The following is a 23,764-nucleotide window of genomic DNA, read 5'->3' on the forward strand; positions in this document are numbered from 1 at the left end:
CTGATTCTCACCATCCACTATACTAGTGATTCTCCAATTTTTTGGGTGAATCAACTTAAAATATCTGTGACCTCTTGCTGAGTAAAGTTCTCAATCACATACCCAAATACTCTGTGGCCTCCCTGGTTCTCCTGCTTCCTTTGTACTATTAGATGTGCACCCACATTCCTAGAAGTCTCCTCATCTGAATTTGTTTCATCTTCCTCCTACGTGTCTTCATTTCAGGTATTTAGGCCCCAATCAAGCCCTACACATGCAAGGGTTGCATGCGCCCACCTCTTGTTAACTTTTGTCTTCTTTTTCTGAGCTAAAATTATAGCTGTTTTTTCTGCTACCACTTGATAATTTCTATCTTGCTCTTCTAAAGGAAAGTTCTAATACTGTAGCACAGAAAGCTTCTCATGCAAATCAGCTTACTCCTTTTCCAGCTGAACCTTTTCTTCCAGCAATTTGTCTCTGCTTTTATGTATAATACGTATCCTCTTTTACATACCCCTGCCATTTCTTTCTGGTTCTATTGGTATTCCTTGCAAACATCTTTCCAAATCTCTGGGTTCTCCCTTCTATAGCCTCGGTTCCCATTTTTCACAAAGTCCTGTGCTTTTAGCCCATTCTCTTGCCAGGAAGAAATAAGGTAAATCCTCCCATCCTAGGATACCTATTTCCCTCCCTAGAGCCTTCCTGTCTCCAAGTAGAGGTTTTTTATTCTGAGATCCCATCCTTGTCACCATTTTTAATGCCAATGTGATACCCATAGCAGCCGCTATGAATATGCATATGTATTTCCAGGGTAAACTAGCAAAATATAATAAACTCTCTTCCTCAAAGACAAAATCAAAATATTTATTTGGGACATCATTAGAATACCAGCAGGTAAGATTTAACAGGGTACTTATCACTAATCCAGGGAGCACTGACATTTTAATCCTTCTTTCTGTGAGGCCTCCTCACAAAAACAAATTCCCCTAGACAAATTCGTCCCTCTGCCCACTCACAGCTTGCTTCCGTCTCTCTGTTCTTTGGGCAAACTGTTCCCACTTACAACTTGCTTCTCTCTCTCTGCTCTGCCTGCTCTCACTCTCTGCTTGTGCTCTCTCTCTGTCTCTCTCCTCCTTGGGCAAGCTCCTCTCAGTCTGAGCTCCATGTGACCCAGACTCCATGTGACCCAGGCTCCCTGTGAGCTGGACCAGAGTTCAGAGGAGTTCAAAGTGGGTCACTTAGGCCTATTAATGGGCTGGGAAGATCTTCCCACTTCATTAACATTACAGCCCCTCCCCCACTTTCCACTATCCTAGGACAATCCATCTCCCTCTCCTCTATATGTGTTAGAAAGTAAATTCCTTGAGGGCTAGAAATTTATCTTTTTTCTTTTTAAAATAAATTTTATTGATATAATTTGTTTTTTCATCACTTAAATTTCCCCTTCCTTTTTCCAGAGAGCCTTCCCTTATAACAAAGACTGTTTTTGTAAAAGAAAATGAGGAAGAAGAGAAAAATAGTAAGCAATATCGATCAATATATTTTTAAAAATATAAGCAATATTGCACACCCCTAGACCTCCCACCTCTGCAGGGGGATGGGGGAGAATGTGTTTTCATGTCTCTTCCTCTTGGGTCCTGCCTGGAGTTCTTTTTAAATATTTGAACTTTTAGCACTTATCACAGTGCTTGGCCCAGAGATTACCAAATGCCTTTTCATTCATTCATTCATTCACTTACAGAAAATCCTATTTTGGCTTTCTCTCATGATCATTTGATTCATTGATAGAATCAGATCATAAGGTCATAAATTTAGAGCTGGAGGGGACCTTAGAAGCCATCTCGTCCATTTTACAGATAAGGAAAGTAAAAAGAAGAGAAAAAAATAAAAGAAAATTAACCTCAGTCATGTCAGAAGGATAAGATTTGAATCTACAAGTTCTATTTGCAAATCCATTGATCTTTCCACTGCATTGCTTCAATTATCAACATCATTGTGACAAATCAGTGAGCATCTCTGTTAGAGAGATCCTCATTCATTCATTCCTCAGCTTTCTATCCTCCCATAGCCAGAAAGTGGCCCTACTGGTGCTGCCTGAATCAGGATGACTTTAGGAGGCTCTCAGGTCTTTGTTTTCAGTGTCACTAGGGATCTCCAAACCCACAGCCCTAAAGAGAATGGAGATACCATCTGGCACTTAGAGCCCTCAGGCTTACTACAAAGCAGCTAGTCTAGGGAGCCTCTCAACAGGGAAAACTGATGTAGGTAGCTAAAGCTAGATGGAGACTGGGGAGTTTTCTAGAATCAATCAACAAACATTTATTAAACACCTACTATGTGTCTTTCAATGTGCTAGGACTAGAAATATGAAGATTAAACAGTTCCTGCCCTTAAGGAGCTTTTATTCTATTGGAGAAGATGTATGAGTATGTGTTTACAAAGTAAATATATTTTTTAAAAACCTCTAAGTTAATTTCAGGAAGAGGACCTATCAGATGGAGGGATCTCATGACCTCACTCTCTATGTAGTCTAACCCATATCCTCCCCAAAGAGTCCCCTCTAGGATATACACAAGTTGTCATTTAAATTTCTGCTTGGAGACTTCCTCTGATGGGGAACTCACTACCTTATGATGATTGATACTACAAGTCATTATCTTTGATGAAAACTAATGAGTCAAGAGGGTATGTTTTCTTCTGAATCTGTTACCAGCGTACTGCTGCAATTACTTCAAATAGTCAGTTTACATGGGTTTTTTTTGTTTCTTCTGGTTTTGGACTTTTTTTTGTTTTGTTTTTTTTAAGAAAAGCTCCCCCTGCCTTTTTGTGTTTCTTATCTTTTGGTCTTTTTACAAGCTTCAGTCAGTTCTGTGCTTCCTACTTCCTGACAGTCCCTGCTAAGACATTCTTCTGTGTTTGGCCTTGGTTACAGGCCTCCTTTCCACTTCCTTTCCCTTTCTGGACTTCATTTTATGATCTGAGCTTATTTGGGGACTTCCTGTGCAATCACACTGACATTTGTTTTAGAAGGTTTGTTTGTTTTGACTTCCTCCTTGGGATTCTCTGTGGACATAAGGCCATTCTTGTTCCCCAAAGCTTATCATCCCACCACTCCCTCCCTGCCATACTTCCCATTTCTGGTCATAGGGTCAGGCCTAATTTTTTCTGTGTTTTTTTTCCCTGACCTTTTTGAAAACGTGCCCTGAAGGCACACATCTGGCTATTTGACTTCATCATAAACCAGGGCATCCAGCTGACACTTGTTGGAAGAGATTGTTTAAGGCACAATTTCATTTTACTGAATCAAATGCTTTGATTTTCATCTCAGGGGTTGAATTTAGTGGAGAAACTTTCCCATTCTTCACTCACTACTTATCCTACTTTTAATGCTCTCTCTCTCCTTAAATGGCCCAGTCTAGTAGCAGCCAGAGGTTGGAAGTGTTTGGCTAAGGATCTTAAGGAAGAGAAAGGGAAAGGAATATGGCATCTACTATGTGCCAGGCAGGCAGCTAGGTGGGCAGTGGTTGGGTCACTGATCCTGGAGTCAGGAAACCTCATCTTTGTGAGTACAAATCTGACCTTAGACATCCCTAAGGGTGACTCTGAGTGAGTTACTTCACCCTGTTTGCCTCAGTTTCCTCAATTGTAAAATAAGCTGGAGAAGAAAATGGCAAAGCACTCTAGTATCTTTGCCAAGAAAACCCCAAATGGGGTCATGAAAAGTCTGACACAACCAAAAAAAAGAGGAATGTTCCAGGCACTGTTCAAGGCACTTTACAAATATTAGCTATTTGATAAGATCAAGTGTCTCCTTCCCTAATACCACATTTATTAGGTCTGAATTTGTGTGTGGTTTTTTCTTTTCCCTGAGTTTCTAGGAATCATAACAGCATTGTACCAGCAATAGAACCCTGGTCAGACATCCTAGTGATTTGAAAAGATAATTTCCTTCTGTGTGTGTGTGTGTGTGTGTGTGTGTATTTCAGAGTAACTGTAACCTCTAGCTCTACTGCTTCCTATAATCTCCCCAAGACACACCCTTTCTTGATCAGTATCCTAGAGAAACCAGTTTCACTTGGAGAACACTTGGCCAAGACAGAAAGCAAACAAAGTGTTTAAAAGCAGCAAGGAATGGGAAATAGAGGTAGCAAGAAGTAGGGATGGGGTGTGGGGGTCAGGTTGTGGTTAGAAGCAGGCAGGAAGAGTCACTGTCTCCCCTCTTGCTTTCAACATTTTCTCTTCCTCCTGTAGTTTCACAGGAGTAGCATTGGCCCTGGTACTCTCAGGCAACCAGATTTTTATCCTCTGTCCTGGTCATCCTCCCATAAGCATAAGGATGCCCTGTCCTTCCCCTTGAGCATCTCTCATTCCTAGACTTGTGTGAGGTTTCCGCTTCTCTCTCCTTTTGGATAAAAGAAGGAAGAACAATCTTTTTTAGGTCCTGTCCCACAGTTCTTGTGCCCAGAGGCTTGTAGAGATGGACATCTGCTTGAGGGCTATGTCTCCAGTGACTCACTAGACTTGTTTCTTATCTGTTTACTCCTTTCCAGTCCAGTGGTTAACCAGGCACCCTTTGGCTGAAGACACATAGACTTGCGTCCAGTGCGAATCTATCCTTTAAATCATTGCTGTGGAGTTGATGGTCTTTTCAATAAGGGCATTGGGCTCCTCAGTGCTTAAATTCTATCCCTTTCCTCAGATTCATTCCCATGGAGTAATTATTTTTTTTGGAGAGGGGAAGCCTTTTGTCTAATGGTTCTCTTTAAGAAGAAGGGAAAGTAAAAATGTCCCCACAATATAAACACAAATGATGTATGGAACAGGTGGTTTTATTTCGATGCAGAAAAGGGAATTCTAAGCAATAAAGGAACGTAGAATGTTTAGAACAGAATCCAATAACTTATCTTATTATTACAACCAGTTGAGAGGTTACCATTCAAGCCTCATTTGCAAATAGTTCCATTAGGAGAGTTTCTCATTTGGCATTTGACATTTCCCCTCTGCTGAGCACAGCCTTATCTACACTAAACGGGCTCTTTAATAATGTACTCTATGAAACTGGACAATGCTCTTTTAACTTGTTGTTCAGTCATTTTAGTTGTGTCCAACCTGATTTGGGGTTTTCTTGGCAAAGATACTGGAGTAGTTTTCCATTTCCTTCTCTAGTTCATTTGACAGGTGAGGAAACTGAGGCAAACAAGGTTAAGTGACTTGCTCAGGGTCAATAGTGAGTATCTGAGGCTGGATTTGCACTCAGGTCTTCCTGACTCCAGGCCCAGCATTCTTATCTAATTGTCCTACTTTTAATTTTACTCTGAACTATTAATATTTTCTCTATCCCTTTCTTAAGTCCAGACCAGTAATGTTAAACTCAAATAGAAAAATGGGGCAGTATATTGGCTTAGAAAACCACAAATTAACATTACCTATGTTGTATTTTTATTTGTTTTGTTAAACACTTCCCAAGTACATTTTAATGTGTTTCAGTCACCCCTTACAGGTGGCCATGAGCTTGACACCCTTGCTCTGGACAATCAATAAAATGATAAATCAAGCTGTAATTTGTAAAGTTTACAGAAAGAGTTGGCTCCAGTAATCCTCTGATTTTTTTCTTTCCACAGCTATTCTTTTCCTTTCTGGCTGCTGTCACAATCACTCTGGTAGCTGCTGCTTGGGAGCCCTGTCATGGAAAGAACCCAGCTATCTTTTGAGATATCACAAGCCTTTGCACCAAAAGGAAGAAGACTGAAATGGGAGGTGGCACCATCCTAGGCACAGGCAGCTGGGATAGGGATTGAAAAGGGCTTCCCTCCCCCACACAATTCTCCAGGATGCCCAAATACACTCCTCATACTCTGAAGCTAGCAAGACGAGAGGTATGAGGGTATGGATCTCCTTTGGTGTATCTATAGAGTTGTGGCCCAGCAGGCAGGTGAAAGATTTTTCTTTACATAGTATGAACCCCTGAATCTCTTGCAGAGAGCAGCAGTCAGAGGATATCTGCCTATGAGTTGGGAGAGAATGTGCCATGCCCAGAAGCAGGACCACCAGGGCTGCCATGCCCTGGAGCACATTCAAGGGGGTGCTTCCCATTATGCCCCACAATAAAAGCAGAGGTTCCTTGAAAGTAACCCTGGCAGCCAGTAGAGTGCCTGGCATACAGCTTACTGCATTTAAAGCCTTGCCCAAGGATGCCTGATTGGGCCAAAATAACTGATTCATCCAAACATACCCAAATCTGCCCATTCCTTAGAGGAAAATGCAGGGAAAGAGAAGAGTCATCATTAAATATCACTCTTGGAATTTCAGGAGATGGATTGTCATGTTTCTGAATTGTGGTATGCTATGGAGGGAGGTGAAATCAAGGTAGGAAAGGGAAAGGTTGTATGGAGTGTTAATGCCAAACAGAAGCCTTTACACTTGATTCTGGAGGTAGCTGGGAATCCTTGGAGTCCCTTAAGTAGGGAGGTAGGGATATAGATTTACATTTTAGGACAATTGCCTTGGTATCTGAGGAGAGGCCTTATTGGAGTGGGAAAACTCATGAGGCAGGGACACCGATGAGAAGGTTATTATTGTAATAGTCTAGGTGGGAGATGATGGAGGCCAGAACTCAGCTCTGCTGGGTTTCAGCTCTACGGAACAAGACGCCTCTCCCAGGTTAAGCTCATCACCTCTGACCTCATGCCCATGCTGCTAACTCAGCCATGGACAGACATCACTTCCTTCAGCTGCCCTTCCCTCAGATTGGAGGGCAGACTTTGACTTTGGGAATCACTTTACTCTGCATCTTCTGTTCTACCTGGTTCCAGCTTCACCAAACAAGATGCGCCCCCACCCGCTGTGTTCACCTTTCCTGTCTCTTTCTGTGTGGCATCTCTCCCCTACCCACCATTAAGCAGAAATGAAGTGCAATCCCATGATTTCTTGTATCCCATGTATTTCCTTGTATACTATTAGTACAACCTCCTTTTAGATTAGAGTTGAATCTGACTATATCTCAATTCTTTGAGAATCAGAACTGCACTAGCTCAGAAGGAAATGAAAATGATACAAGTGAACATTAATAAAGCTCTGACCTAAGATGGTGCCTGGTACTCCATCCTACCTTCCAGCCTTATTTTACATTACTCCCTTCGTTCTCCAATACGGCCAGATTGGCCTTCTTGCACTTATACAAGATATTCCTTCTCTCATCTCCTTGTAAAGCCTGCCCCTTCTCTTGGGATGTTCTTTCTCCCCAATTCTTCCCTTCTGCAATCCCCAATTCTCTTTGAAGTTCAATCCAAGTTCTATTTTCTACATGAGGTTCTTCCCAATCCTTCACCCACTAATGGCTTCTGCTTCTAAATCAATCAACAAACTTTTATTAAGTACCTATTATGTGCTAGAGGGTATGTGGAATGTTCAGGATGGACCAGCACCTCTGATGTGAAGGCTTGCTAAGCCCTCTTGAGGGCCGCTCATCCACCTTCAGTGTCCACCTGACACCCAACTCTCACCTATGGCTCCAAGATGCTGGAGCATTTACAGTGACCATGCCCTGGTGTCTCAGCAGATAGCAAACCAGGCCAAGGGTAATTTATATATCGGTGAATCCATTGGCAAACTGGGGGGGGAGGTGTTTACCCCAAGTATGTGGAGACATACTGGCAGAATAGGTAGATGCGAACAATTTGTGCCAATGGGCCATGAAGGCTGCTTAGGCGGTTGTGGTGGAGCCCTTAGAGCTTGATCAGACATCAGAGACATCAACATCATCCACTGTACCTGGAGCCATCACCAGTCATCTTGGCTTTTGTCCTGTCATTAGATTTCAATGATTGTAGAAGACAGAATGAGGCAGATAACTTCACACAATGATGCCTCACTTAAATCCAAATAATGTGTGAGTCAAAAGACAAAAAAGACTATATGTCAGGTACTGGGGACCCATAAGAGGCAAAAGACAGTCCCTGCCCTTAAAGAACTTATAATCTAAAAGGAGGGAACAAGCAAACACAGATATACAAAGAAGTTATATACAGGACAGACAGAGATGATTAACAGAAGGGAGAGCACTGGAAATAAAGGGTATTGGGGAGGGCTTCCTATAGAACATGAGATTTTAGTTACAATTTAAAGGAAGCTAAGGAGGTTGATAGAGTAGAGGAGGGACAGCATTACAGTGATGGAGACAGCCAGAGAAAATACCAGGAGCAGAGAAATGGGGGGTGTTGTTCTTGGAACAGCTCGGAGGTCAGTGTCACTGGATCAAAGAGTATGTGTTAGGGAGTAAGGTATGAGAATACTGGAAAAGTAGGAGGAAATTAGATTATGAAGGGCATTGGATACCAAACAAAACATTCCATATTTGATTCTGGAGGCAATAGGAAGCTACTGGAATTTATTGAGTAGAAAGTGACATGATCAGACCTGCATTTTAGGAAAGTCACTTTAGTGACTGAATGAAGAATGGATTGGAATGGAGAGAGGCTTGAAATGAATTGTTGGGAGAATTGTGAACCGATTCAATCATTCTGGAGAAGAATTTAGAACTATGCCCAAAGGGCTATAAAACTGTGCATACCCTTTGATCCAGCAATACCAGGCCTGTATACCAGCAATACTAGGTCTATATATCAAAGACATCAAAAAAAAAAAAAAAAAAAAGGAAAAAAGGAACTACTTGTACAAAACTATTTAAAGAAGTTCTTTTTGTGGTGGCAAAGAATTGGAAACTGAGAAGATTCTCAACAGCTGGAGAATGGCTGAACAAGCTGTGGTGTAGGAATGTAGTGGAATACTATTGTGTGGTGAGAAATGATGAACAGACAGATTTCAGAAAAGCCTGTAAAGACTTACATTCACTGATACAAAGTGAACCAGAACATTGTACATATTATACGATGATCAAGTATGATGGACTTAGTTCTTCTCAGCAATACGATGATCCAAGTCAATTCCAAAAGACTCATGATGAAACATGCTATCCACATCCAGAGAAAGAATTAGTGGAGTCTGAATGCAGATCAAAGCATACTATTATATAATTAATAGCTGTTATCATTAGTGGCCTGCTAAGTTTCTAAGTGGATATGAATGGTAGGTATTATTCCTGGAATCAGGAAGATCTGAGTTCAAATCTGACCTCAGACACTTTCTAGCTATGTGAATCTGGACAAGTCACTTAACCCTGTTTGCCTCAGTTTCCTCATCTGTCAAATGAGTTGGAGAAAGAAATGGCAAATCACTCCAATATCTTTGCCAAGAAAACCCCAAAGAGTAGGACATGGCTGAAATGACTGAACAACAAAAATATAAATATGAAATATAAACATAGTCTGGTATGCTCTGAGCCTATGGACGCCTTCTCTTTACCATGAGGTTAACACAATCAGTTACAGAATTTCTGCATGTGATCCAAATTAGGGAGTAGGGACCTTCCCTTATAAAGCACTACTCCTTTCTGGAAGCAAGTTTCCCAGGTTGTTCCACGTGAGCATGTGGCCGGCATGACCAACTGCTCAAGCTCTGTTGATGGAGCTCCCATCGGCCAGGCTCCTGTTACTCTCAGATCCTTTTCTTCCTTATCCACTTTTCTGATAAGACCTGGGTGTCTTCTTACTTAGGTACGCATGGTTCTAATATTATTGGCTGGGAACAAGTGGGAGATACGATGGAAAAAGAGCCCTAAATTTGAAGTCACTGGACCTGGGATGGAGCCCTGACTGCCATTTCTTTTCAAAGTTTCTCATTTAAACTCACTGAATCTTGTTTCTTCAACTATAAAACGAGGGGGTTGAAATATATGACCTCTGAGATCCCTGTGAAATTACGAAATTGTTATGACTAATTTCTTCTTTCTGTCAAATTGTGCTCTGTTTTGCAGGAACTGTTACAAAACAAATTTGTATTTCAAAACTAGGGCCACAAGCACATGTTTCCTCTCTCCAAGTCAAAATTAATGTTGTAAAACTTCAGAATTGCACCTTAATGCTGGGGGAAGGCTTTTACTCAGGCCTCATCTCCCATTCTCTTACACCCATGCATACTTCTCAAAGCTGACACCACTTTCTTAAAGATTAGAAAGGGGTAATCTAACATTCCAGGGCCTTGGTTCTGCTGTTAAAGAACTAGCCTGCCTGCCCACAACCTTCTGCCTACTCTTAACAATTTATTCAAATCCAAATGTCTCTCAACACTTTTCAGAAAGGGATGGAAAGGGAGAAAGACTTGGGTCCTGGAGTCCCACGACCTTTGGGTAGACCCATGAATAACATGAGGAAACAGACTTCAAGGGCCACCCAGGGACCAGGAAAAACTAGGGAACTCACAGTCTATTTTGGTCAAGACCCAAGTTCTGGGGCTTACAAGACCAAAAGTTGGCCCATATTCCTTGTTCACTTACTTTCTAAAATCACCCAGTACTGTTAAAAATAAGACAGAAGGGAAGGCAGACACAATACTGCGGTGATGGCTACGATGGGAGAACAAGGCAAAAGCCTAAGTTTTCTGACTTTTTCATTTACCTTGGGGGTCCCCAATCTCAGAGTAGCTTGTGTTATACCCCTCTGCCCCCTGCCCCAAATAGGACTGCAGTTATTTTATTTCTGTCTGTATGCTTAGTACCTAGGACAGAGTTCAGCATGGAACAGGCAGTTTAAAAAATGCTTTTTTGATTTAACTGTTCGATTGAATAGGATGCTAAAGGAAGAAGACTGAGTTTCTGATCTCCTGTTGCCTTCAGAATTTATTCTTTTGCCTCAGGCTGGAGGTCTGCTCCATCTGCTCTAGGAAATGACTTGTCCTCTTCAAAGGCTCTTTCTACTTAAGTCCTGAGGCTTTTTACACAAATGCTTTGTAGGCTGGCACTGTCACATGGGGGTGACATCAGAGTCATCTGTAATGACATTTTGGCTCATTTAGCAAAATCCAAGATCCACTTTTAGGATAATTTTAAGGCCCTAATTAGATGGGCTTTGTGCTCTGTTTCCCACAAATTCTATCATAAATTATTTACCAAAGGCTTGAGTAAATGGAGAGAAAATGTCTCAGCCTTGCTGGTGACCGTATGTTACAAATGACTTTTTGAGTTTGGAAGTCAGCATCCTGGCATTAACATTCCACTGGTCTATGTGGCCCCCTTTTTTCTGTCAAGTATTTGCTGCAGGGGTTCTTAATCTTTTTCATGACATGGTCCCTTGGCCAGCTGGTTAGGTGAAGCCTATGGACCTCTTCTCAGGATTGTTTTAAAGTAATTAAAAGAAGCTTTAAGTTTAAATTTGAGGTTAGTGATATCACTACTCACCATAATTCAAATTCACAGACTACCTAATACCTATTATTCCAAGACCCCTGAAGGACCCCTGTGAATCCTAGGTGAGGAATCCCTGGTTTGCTGCCTACTAGGTGCACATTGTGTTGGTATAATGGAGAGAGACAGACAGACAGACAGACAGATAGAGGCACAGAAAGAGACGCAGAGGCAAAGACCGAGAGTGAAAGACAGGGAAAGAGAGAGAAACAGACAGAGAGTGATGGCCTCAGAGTCAGGGAGACTGTGGTAAGTCCTTCTTATCCCATGTACCAGTTATGTGACCCTGGACAAGTAATATAACCTTTTAGTGTTCCTACACAATTCTCTAACTCTGTAGGAAAGTCCCGAAGCTGATGACTGAGCTATATTGGTAAAGGAAGTTGAAAGAGGATTGTTCCTCAGCAGAAGCTTCATATGTTAATAAAATAACAAAGCCAACGGAGGGAGGGTCACGTTGGGTATAGGAGAGACAATGACAAAAACAACTCAACAACAACAACAACAAAAGACAACCCAGTCCTTGTCCCTAAGGTGCTTCAATAATCAAATTAATTAATCAATATTTATTATACCTATGGGCAAGGAACTGGGTCAAGCTCTGGGGATATAAAAAGTCAGCACCTGACACATAGTGCTTCATGAATGTTCTTTCTGTCTCTGTCTCTTTATCTTCCTGTGTCTGTTTCTCTTTCTGTCTTTATCTCTCTCTTCTCTCTCTGTCTATCTATGTCTCTCTATTTCTGTCTGCCTCTGTTTCTCTCTTTTTCTCTGTCTCTCTCTCCTGGGTACATTTGAGTGACAAGTTCTATGAGCACTCCTTAGCACTCTGGGTGGGAAAAAGAGGCTGCAGGTGGCCCGTGTGTATGGCATAGCTGTTGTCTGGTTTTGTCATATATATATATACATATATATATATTTCTGTTATTAGATAAAGTTGTACTGGAGAAGGAATAGAACAGGCTGTGACTTTATGGGATTCCAAAAGTTAGAAGACCAGAGGTCAAGTGAAAGAGGTCACTGAGGTGCTGAAGAATGACATAATAATATGATTGTGATCTTGATAACAATAATAATTAACATGTATATAGCACCTACTATGTGCCAGGAACTCTGATAAATGATTTATAGCTATTACCTCATTTGATCCTCACAATGACCCTGTGAGGTAGATTATTATCTATTTATCCCCATTTTACAGATGAGGAAACTGAGACCAACAGAGATTAAATTACTTGCCCAGGATCACATAGGTAGTATGTATATGAGATTATTTGAACTCAGGTCTTCCTGATGTCAAGCCTATTCACTGTGCCACACAGCTGTGACAGGGAAAAACCTAGATGCAAAATGATCCTGTAGCAAAATTGTGGGGTCCTACAAGAAACAGGGACTTGTCTATCAACTATGTCACATTTGGAAGAGAATTTGATAGACATAAGTTTCTATCTTGTAGAAACTGCACTAAATTTAAGCCTTTTCTCTCTAGGGACAGAGATGGTAGAGAAAAAACTGCTCTGAGTATTGGAGCAATGTTTTATATTTCTGTCCTTGCTATATCTTCATAACGGAGTTCCTGTTATAAAGTTAATTGATGTTAATTTGTTGAACGATACTTGGTATTTAATGCTGGGGTGAATTTACCAGGATGGGACTCAAGCCAATAGAATTAGAAAAATTCCCCTAACCTGTCAGGGGTATCCCTAGATCCCTGTTGGAAATATGTAGACCGTTATACTTTGGGTACCTGACTTGTTGGGGGAGTGAGAATTGAGTTAAACATCCTTAAAACTTATAAGGGCTACTTTAATATTACACAAACCCTCTATTCTTTCAAGCAGTTCTTTTATTTTGCCCTTTTTCTCATTCTTCTGAAATGATTATTCCAAACTTCTCCTCTTTCCTAAAAGTCCCAAGTCCTCAGTCTCTCCCCTACTGTCAGTCAATAATCTTGCCCATTGATATAAGAACCACCAATAACCCCATTTAGAAACTTGTTGGTCTGATCAGCAGCATATGTGTATATATGTATGTATATATACACACATATTTACAAATATATGTACATGCATATAAACAAAACATTTACAAAGAAGATACCATGGAGGGGAAAATAATTAGCAACTAAGGAGGGGTGGGGAGAGACCAATTAATTCTTCCTCCTACAGAAGGAAGAATTTGATCTGGAAGAAACCAGAGATTACAAGAAGGGGAGGTTAGGCAGGAAAGCATCCATCATGCCTATATCTCTTTCCTCCTCTTCCCAAAATATTATTACCCTATGGGAAATAATTTTTAAATTCAAGCTGAACTCCTGGTCACTACATAGTGTCCTAAGGTACTGAGGTAATCCCATAGCTCAAAGTTTTGAGGACTTTGGCAACAAAGTCTTGTCTTTTTCTACGATCATTTTGTGTATTTAAATCATTTCTCCCCAACTAGACTTTAAGCTCCCTGAGTTCCTGAGGGCTATTTTGGCTACTTTCCTTTCAGCCCCTCTGTAGTGACTAGAAAAACACTGGGTATAATACTTTGCGATTATATTGTATTTTGTAACTCCTTTCACACATGCATGATCTCATTTGATTCTTTCAATGACCGTGTAAGAAAAGTAGGTAAACTCTTCACACAATAATTTTAAACTGGGGTTTTTTTCACCCTGAATCCATGAATACATAAATATTTTTTGACAGTTGTATTTCAATAAAAGGGGTGTGTGTGTGTGGCTCATATATGTCCTTATGGTTATGTATGTCCTCATGGGTCTGTCTAGATGTGATTCATAGGGAGGCAGGAATGCCTAAAATCTCCTGGATCCATTCTTCTCCAAGGGAGACTTTGCTTCCTGCCAGGAGGGCTACAGGAAAGCAGAGACTCAAGGCTAGCAACACTTAACTCCTCAGAGAGATGCGTACTTACTGGGTTAGAATTATAACTCTTTCCTCCGCCCTCCAAAATATTATTAGCTTAGAGGAAAACTTTTTAAATTCAAGCTGAACTTCTGGTCACTATATAGTGCCCTAAGCTATCTATGCAAGACTTGAACTTTCTTAAGATCAAATGCCAGTTATACATAGACTATTCATAGTGAATAGCAAATAAATCCATTGATCTAAGCTTGTAGTCCGTCAATAAACGTTTATTAAGTACCTACTAAGTATCAGACCTTTTACTAAAGCTGGGGATACAAATGCAAAAAAACAGACAGTCCCTATTCCCAAGAAGCTTACTCTCTAAAGGGGAAAGATGGAACACAAAAGGAAACCAGGAGGGGTGAGGAAAGGCACCAGGGCTGTGTTGGAAAAGTACAAAGTACTGTAGCCAGATGAGAAATGAAGAGGGTGACCCCCAATTACTCCAATATGATTGGTTTCCTTTGTAATCCTGTATATTTTATTTTGTGCATTTAGAAACAAGATTCAGAGAAGGGCTCCATAGGTTTCACCAGAATGCCAAAAGGAGATCCAGAACACAAAAGCTTAATGACCCCCGATCTAGATCCAATGAAATAATAAGTATAAAGCACTTGGTAAACTTTAAGGAGCTATAACAATACCAGCTATCATTATTACTATTTTTATCTCCTCATTTTTAGAAAACTTTTATTTGACCCTGCCATTCCCTCAAACTATGGTCCTGTATTTCATCTGTTTCACTGTCAAACTTGTAGAAAAACCTACTGCCTCTATGTTTTTTTCTCTCATATTAGCCTTTTGCAATATGATTTGGAGCTTATCATTCACTGAAGCTGTCCTAGGCAAAGTAGCCCTGATCTCTTAACTGCTGGATGGAATGGCCTTTTTAACCTTCTTGAGTCTTCTGGTCTCTTTTGCCTTTGACATGTTGTTGACCACCTTGATCAGATAAATCCTCCTGCAATACTCTTGGACACTCTCTCCTCCCTGTCTTGGTTGATTGTGATACAGGTCTCTCTCAGTTCTCTTCCTATTTTTCTGATCAATCACTTGGTCTCTTTTGCTGAAACATGACCTACTGGAAGACTATTCTTATGTCCTCTTTCAAGACATTCTTTCTACATCCTGTGGGCAGAAACCCAAAGATAGTATGACCTAACTCTAGGGACGCTGCTAACTTAGAAAGTTGAGAGTAGTAGGATGGGCTTCATGTGGGAGGAACATTCCTGGGGTGTGGCTTGGTTGTAAGGAAAAACAAGGCTTCTGGTAGCTTCCTATTTTAACTAATTTCTATTGTCAAAAGAGAATTTTAGTGTTGCCACCATGTGCTTGAAACAAGCTCTTGCTAGAGCTTTCAGAATTCAGCTGAGGCATCAAACTTTAGCTCAGATGATTAATTAGTTACTGAGAAGAGAATTTTTGGCTTAGCATTGTTAACTCTGTTTACTTATGGTGAGCATTTCCTGTCCCTCCTTAGAGATCCAGTGTTAATGGTTAGTCTGCAAATTCTAGTTAGATTCCCTAAGGTTCGCTGATCTGTTTACATTTGTGCCTGATGTAGATCTTCCTCTTTGATCAGTTCTTTGTTGTAGAAATCTATATACCTTTCCTTTTTGCCCTCTATAAAATTCTATCCATCTGACTAATGCAACTAAAGACTATACAAGGTTTCTGAAAAGCTACTTGGGGCTTTGAGTCGCTGCGCAGCATATAATAAATAAGTTACTAAAAATGTTTTTGCATATTGATAAGTATGATTGGTAGCAGAACCTATCGATGAATCTTTAGACAATTTTTGTGTCTCAATTATCTTGCTGGAAGATTATAAGTTTGGTATTTCATCAAGTTACTTTGATCTTGGGCTGCCTTAAGAGGGGCGGAGTTTCTAGGAATCAGGAACAATATATAGTCCTTGTATACTCTGCTCTGATAAGTCCACATTTGGAGGATTGCATTGAGTTCAAGGTGACACATTTTAAGAAAGACTTTGATAAATTGGAGAGAGGGTAACCATGAAGGTGAAACGAGCCAGTTGACGGCAGCAGTCTTTTAATATCAGAAGCTTAGGGTCATTCTGCTTTGCCTCAGAGGACAGAACCCAAAGCAATAGGTGGCTGTTAAATAGATGAATTTAGGATTGATGCTAAGAAAAACTTCCTATTAGAATGACCCCAAAGCAAAATGACCTCCCTTGAGAAGTGGCAGTTTTCCCTCTCAATGAAGGTCTGAAGGCAAAGATCAGATGATTCTTTTAAATTATAACAGATACTTCCTAGCTGGGCAAGTCATTGACCCCTGTTTGCCTTAGTTTCCTCATCTATAAAAAGAGCTGGAGAAGGAAATGGCAAAACTGTTGCCATGTCTTTGCCAAGCAAATCCCAAATGGGGATATGAAGAGTTACTGAAGACTGAAACAACTAAACAACAATTATTTTAAAACTAATCCTTTTAAAATCATAGTACATGTGTATAAATACGTATATATACATGTGTATGTATATGTATACACACGTGTGTATATACACAAATAACATATACATACTGTGTGGTGTGTATTATATGATACATACATGTACACATACATATATAACACGTGTACGCTATGTGTAACATGAATTATAGTTAGAATTCTTTTTCAGGTATGGCCCTTTCCAGCTCTAAAATTCAGTGATTCTATGATACTCCCTTTCACATGCTTGACATTCCAGTCAAGCTGAGCTACCACACCCAAGAGTGAGTTCAGTGTTCCATTTTCTGTCTGTAGGTTTATTCGCACTTGTCTGACATGCTCCTTTTCTTCATTTTCAAAGAGGATTTCCATAAAGCACTTTGCAAACTTTAAAAAGTCATATAAATTCAAGTCATTATTATTTCACTTCCTTCAAGCTTCAGGTCATACACCATCTTCTCCATGAAGCCATGAAGCAGTTAGGTGTGACTTAGGCGACAGAGCACTGGTCGTGGAGCGGGGAAGACCTACAGTCAAATCTGGCCTCAAACACTTACTTGCAAGTCACTTAACATCTGTCTGCCTCAGTTTCCTAAGGATAATAATATCTGCCTCGAAGAGTTGTTATAAAGACCAAATGAGACAGTATTTGTAAACTGTTTAGTTTGGCATTTGGCAATAGTTTACACTTAATAAATATTCATTTCTTTCCTTCCTTTTCTGACCTCTCTACCACAATTATTAAGATTTCATCCCTCCTCAGATTACTTCGCATTTACTTATGAGTATTGCGCTTATATCTCTCCAACAGAACGTAAGCTTCTCAAATTTGTTGTTCAGTGGTTTTCCATTGTGTCCGACTCTTTGTGAGTTGGGGTTTTCTTGTCAAAGATATGGAGTGGTTTTGTCATTTCCTTCTCCAGATCATTTTACAGATAAGGAAACTGAGGCAAATAGGGTTAAGTAACTTGTCCTGAGTCAGAAGATAGTAAGTGTCTGAGGCCATATTTGAACTCAGGTTCTCCTAACTCCAGGACTGCTCTTTTCACTGAGCCACCGAGCTGTCCTCAAGCTTCCTAAAAGCAGGGATCATTTTGTTTCTATTTTCACATCACAATACCTTACCTTACATATAGAAGGCACTTCATTCATGCTGTATACTTATATTTATATGTTGTAGAGGGAGTACTCCTAATCCATTGATTTACAGCTTGACCCCCACCTCCTATTCCCAACCCCATTCATGAAATCACAGTACAGGGAAGGAAGAGAGAAAACTATGTACTGATATTTTAAGGGAAGTAGAGGAGGGGTTTTCTCTTGGCTTCCCCTTTCCACATGGGTAGAAGTTCTCTTTGATGCAATTAGAGGGCAGGTTGCCCTTGGCAGCCTATAAAAAGCAATCTTGCTAGTTCTGAGGGACCTACAGGCAAGACTGAAGTTTCAAGGTGTGGGACCCCTGGCAGTCCAAAGGAGAGTCAGTCACAAAAGAATCCAGCTCTTGATAGGGAATTGCTAAGTGGGGATGGGGAAGAGATTTCTTTGCATCAGAACTACTCACTTAGTAGGAAACTTTCATATCCAACAGGGACTGAGATAGTCAGTGGAGGCAACCACAAGGAACATGACACCTGGCAGTAAAAAGGAGAACCAGTTATGGATCGAATAAAAAATTAACTCTGGCAATCAGGAGTCAAGTTGTAGGGAGGTATGAGGATAAGGACTCCAAATAAGCAACTTGCCCAGCAGAGATCCTAAGGAAAAGTCATGTAAGAACACTGTGAGAAGAGAAAGAGAAAAGGTCTTGCGGCCCTGCACTGGCACAGGCATTAGTTACTTTGGCCATATGCTTCCTACATATGTGTTTCACTACCAGTGCCTACTCTTAATACTAATAACTTTGTGTATTTACGGATGAGTGTTTCCCAGGTCTATAGTGCGGGAGGTGTTTAGTAGTTATTGTTCCTACTAGATCAACTTTGGCTAAGGCCTTTGCTCTGAGCTAATTGTGCCTCCTGGCTGACTGTTAAAGGTAAGTACACCCAGAGGGGCTCATTTGCTATAATTTTAGGAATATGGACCCACAGAGAACCTGGAACATAGAGCAGTGATTGCCCGCTGGGGAACCAACTTATAACTCGTAAGTATTGAGTTGGGAGCAGTGGGAAGGGGCAATAGTTGGGAGGAGGTGATTGATAAGAATATTGTTTTCCTTGATAGATTGTAAACTCCTTCATTTTTCCTTTTGTATATCCATTGCCTAACACATGGCAGACAACGAATAAATGCTGACTGGTAAATTGGTTGATAAATGTGTATTGCATTGAATTAAACAGAATATTAGCTTTTATGGCATCCTAGATATCATCAAGTTCTCTTGTTTCATGTGAAAATAAGGAAAATTATAAGAGATGACAAAATTCTTTAATTATAGATTTTTTTAAAAAAATTACTAACAATCAACAAACACACATATTTAAATATGTAAAGTACAAAAAGAGGATTGCATAGGAAACTGAATTTCCGTTGATGTAGCTAGTTTTTAAAGTGTATATTAACTATAACGCAGTATTGATTCGGTATTATTTTTAATTGGTCCTATTTACAGTTAATTGATTTTGCCCTGCAACTCCCTAAGTCAAGGTTCTTTGTCTCTGAACTCAGAATTCAGCTGGTCTGTAATGAGTTAAGTTTAGAAATTCAGTTCTCTTGCTAATCACTATTCTGATCTTGTGTCAAGGAAATCTGTTACCCTTGAAGGAAGCGGAAGTCACTAGGGAGTCTGGTCTAGTATCTTTAAACCACCCAACTATGTGTGAAGGATGTCTGATTTGTTCTCCGTGGAAATCTGGTTTGCTATTTCTGTCCTTGCAGATGCAGCTAGATTCAAACAATGAACATTTCTTAGTTATAGGAGGGAAGAAGTTTGCTAGCTCTCATTCCCAATTACCATTCAATCATATTTTCTTCCAAATAAGATGCTAACTTTCCTGTTTTCTGTGCTCCCCAAAACTATAAAAGAGTTGTTCCCTCACTCAGGGTCTTAGTTTTACTAAAGAAGTTGAGGTGCTATTGACTGGTAAATTCATGTTTTATTAATAAACTGATTGGGCTCAGAACTTTGTGCCTCAATCTACCTTAATTTTAACTGTTAGAGTAATTACAAAATTGCTGTTTGTCCCTTCTTTTCTTCTTTTTGTTTCTTTTCTTCTGTGTATTTTTAATTTTTTTATGTTCTTTTCCATTTTTGTTGACACATTTATCACTACCCATTATTCCACCCTCCTTTTGTTCCCCCACATACATAGAAGCCCTTCAATATAACAAGTGAATATAGTCAAGCATAACAAACCAACCCACTGGCCATATTTGAAACTGTATGTCTCATGTTACCCATCTGGTTTTCCATCCCTGCCAAGACATGAGAGTTATGCTTTGTCACTGATATGCTGAAATCCTGATTGTTCACATTCTGTACTTTTTCAGTTATTTTCTTTTTCCATTATTATGCAAATATTCTCTTGCTTTTTCTAAATTTATTCTGAATCAATTCATATTGTTCTCAGATCTCTCTGAATCCAATCCTTTAATCATTTTTTTTGTGATGCGGTAATATGTCATTACCATCCACCAACACTGCAACTTGTTCAGCCATCCCCCAATTGGTAGACACTATCTAAGTTACTGTTTCTTAACAAAAAGTGCTGCTATAAGTATTTTTGGGCATATAGGTCATTCCCAATAGAATGTAAACTTCTTGAAGATAGGGACATTTTCATTTTTGCCTTCAGATGATATGTGTCAAAAGTACATGAAATTATTTTCTTTTTATAAAATTCCTTTTTTCTTTATTAGTTAATAAGTATTTATTGTCTCTTTCTCCCACTTTCTTCCTTCCCTCCCCCCAATTAAACAACCAAAAGAAAAATAAAACCTAAATTACAAGTATGCATAGACAAAGAAAACAGATCCTATAATGGTCAAGTCAAAAAACATGACATGAGTAGCACAGTAGTCTGGTACATACCAGGAGCTTAAGGGATCCTGACTAATTGATTCATTCCCTCTTTGTTTGCTTAGCAGTATCATTGGATCAAAGGTCTGGACAGTTTAGGACTTTTTGGGTATAGTTCCAAATTGCTTTCCAGAGTGACTAGACCAATTCACAGCTCCAGCAAAAGTGTACTTATGTGCTTAGCCTCCTCAAGTTCCTTTAACATTTGCCATTTTCATCTTCTGTCATCTTGACAACCTAATGGGTCTAGTGTGGAACCTCAGGATTGTTTCTTCTCTCTCTCTGTCTCTCTCTCTCTCTCTCTGTCTCTCTCGCTCTCTCTCTCTCTGTCTCTCAATGATTTGGAGAATTTTTTCAGATGGTTGCTGATACCTTGGATTTCTTCACTTGAAAACTGTTCCAGCAGAATCAGGAGAACAACTTTTGCAATAACATGTGGAAAAACAACTTTGAAAGACCTGAGAACTCTGATCAATTTCATTAACCAAGCATGATTCCAGGAGCCCAATGAAGCATATTATCCCTGCTGAAGGACTCAAGATACAGAATAAAACAGATTTTTTTTACATGACCACTGTGGGAAATTATTTTGCTTATCTATATATACTTATAACAAGGATTTTCTTTGCTGTTTTTGTTGTTTAGTTTGGGGAGTGGGGAGAGAAGTGGGAAGGAGAGAGAATAAATGTTTGTTAACAAAGAAAATAAGAAAGTATTAAAAAAGAAAAAAATGTCCTTTGGCCACTTATCTCCTGAAGAATGACATTTGTTCTTAAATATCCGTATCCATTTTTAATATAGCTCAGATATGAAGAAATCTTTCCAAGTTCACACAGCCAGCTAAAGAACTAGAGGCAAAGAAAGTCACCTGACAAGAAGTCCTCTACAGGTTGAATTTCTCTGCCTTCTGTCTTCATGATTTTGTAGACTGTTCCTCTTGCCCAGAATTCATCTTCCTCTCTCTTCCACCCTCATAGAATCCCTAGCTTTCTTTAAGACTTAGCTAAATTAGTGGGGCAAACCAAGATGGAAGAGTAAGATAGGAAATAACCCAAACTCTCCCAATTTCCCCTGCAACCAATTATAAAATAATACTTCAATGAATTCTAGAGAGGTAGAACCAACAAAAGGAAAGAAATTGCCAGCCCAAAAGGAGAAGTTTATCTAACTCAGGCAAGCAAAGTCCTAAACAAGTGGTGTCTAAGCAAGCCAGCAGCAGTTCCTGTCCCAGTAAGCCAGTGATGAGGCCCCAATATTGACACAGGTTAGCAGCAAAGCCCTAAGCCCCAGTACAAGAAACTTTGGACAGTGTCCCCTCCACCTTATGAGCAGAATCCAACTTTAAATGTCACAAAATAGGCTGGAAAATGAGCAAAAAATAAAAAAAATCTGAACACAAAAATTTACTATGATCAACATACAACTCAGAAGAAAACAACAATGTCAAAATGCTTACAAGTGAAGCCTCAAAGAAAAATGTGGATTGGTCTCAAGCCAGAAAAGAACTCTTGGAAGAGTTCAAAAAGTAATTAAAAAATCAAATAAGAGAGGTAGAAGAAAAATTGAGAGAAGTAATTAGAATGATGCAAAAGAATAATGAAAAAAGACTCAGCAGTTTGGTAAAGGAAGCACAAAATATGGTAAAACATTTACAAAAATCCACCTAAAGGACACCCCTTCATGGTGGGGGCAGTGGTGGAGGAGGTGGTGATGGTGACTTTGGGATGGTGGCAGAGAACACAACCCTGGCAACCGATCTCTCTCCTATCCCTCCATGCTGTGCACCCGTCTGACACTGCCCGCCCCTGATGCCCACTGGGACAATGGTGAAGTATTTTCTGGGGCAGAGTGTGCTCTGGAGCTCCTGAAACCAAGTGTTTGCTGCCTTCTGGAAGTGTTACCCCAACCCCTACAGCAAGCATGTAGAGACAAAGGACATTGTGCACCAGGAGGTGACTTCTGATCAGAAGCTGTTGTCCAAGCAGCTTCTAACAAAGACCAACAAGATGCCCCACTGGGTGGAGGGCTTCCTTCCTGCTAATGTAGCTCATTTAGTGTACATCCTCGAGAACTCCATCATGGACCCACAGAACCAGACCATGACTACTTTCACCTAGAACATCAACCATGCCCAGCTGATGGTGGTGGAAGACAGATGTATTTACTGTGTGAACCCTGAAAACAGTGGCTGGACTGAAATCCAACAGGAGGTCTAGGTTTCCTCCAGTTTGTCTGAGGTCTCCAGAGCTGTAAAAGAGTTTGGCTTTGCTAGATTCAAAAGTAATATGAACAAGACCATCAAAAGCTTTGAGTACATCTTGGCCAAACTGCAAGATCCTTCTAAGACACATTGAAACAGCTAAGGAAGCAACTGAGAAGGTGAAGAAAACTGCTCTGGCAGTTACTGAGAGAGCCAAGGACCTGAACAGCAAGGCAGCCACCAAGAAGCAGCAGCAGCAACAGCAACACTATGTTTTAAGAAGTCATCCTACTGCTTCCCCTGCAACAAAAAGACCCTGCTGCCCTCCCAGATCGCCAGTACCCAAGGCTGAGAGCCTCTTGGCCCCAGCCCCTGAGCAGACCATCAACATAATGCAAATCCACAGATAATCCAGCTCTTGTCCCATTACCCACCCTGTGTCCAAGTTGTCATTTATCATTAAAAATCAATTTTCAGTGCTGTCAAAAAAAAAATCTACCGAAGAAAACAACTCCTTAAAAAGTAGAATTGGTCAAATGGAAAAGGAGGCACAAAAATTCCCTAAAGAAAATAAATCCTTAAGAATTAGAATTGGGCAAATGGAAGTTAATGACTTCATAAAACATCAAGAAAAAATAAAAGAAAATCAAAAGAATGAAAAAGATAGAAAAAATGTGAAATATTTTATTGGAAAAACAACTAATCTGGAAAATGATTTTAACCTTACTCTCATTGGAATTGGTCCAAAGAGGGAATAATATACACACTCAGTTGGATATAGAAATCTATCTTACTTTATAGGAAAGTAGAAAGTGACGGGAAGGGAGGGGATTGGGATTGATAGAAGGCAGGCAGATTTTGACAGATGGTGGTCAGAAACCAAACATTGGTACAGACGGTCATGGTACAG

The 23,764-nt window shown here is 40.1% G+C and overlaps 1 pseudogene; it reads left to right on the forward strand.

Annotated features, from left to right (window-relative positions):
- Positions 1–22,477: 22,477 nt before the first annotated feature.
- Positions 22,478–23,264, forward strand: LOC140520364 (PRELI domain-containing protein 1, mitochondrial pseudogene; annotated as a pseudogene).
- Positions 23,265–23,764: the final 500 nt, after the last annotated feature.

Source organism: Notamacropus eugenii, chromosome 1, assembly GCF_028372415.1.
Source record: "Notamacropus eugenii isolate mMacEug1 chromosome 1, mMacEug1.pri_v2, whole genome shotgun sequence".
NCBI lineage: Eukaryota > Metazoa > Chordata > Mammalia > Diprotodontia > Macropodidae > Notamacropus > Notamacropus eugenii.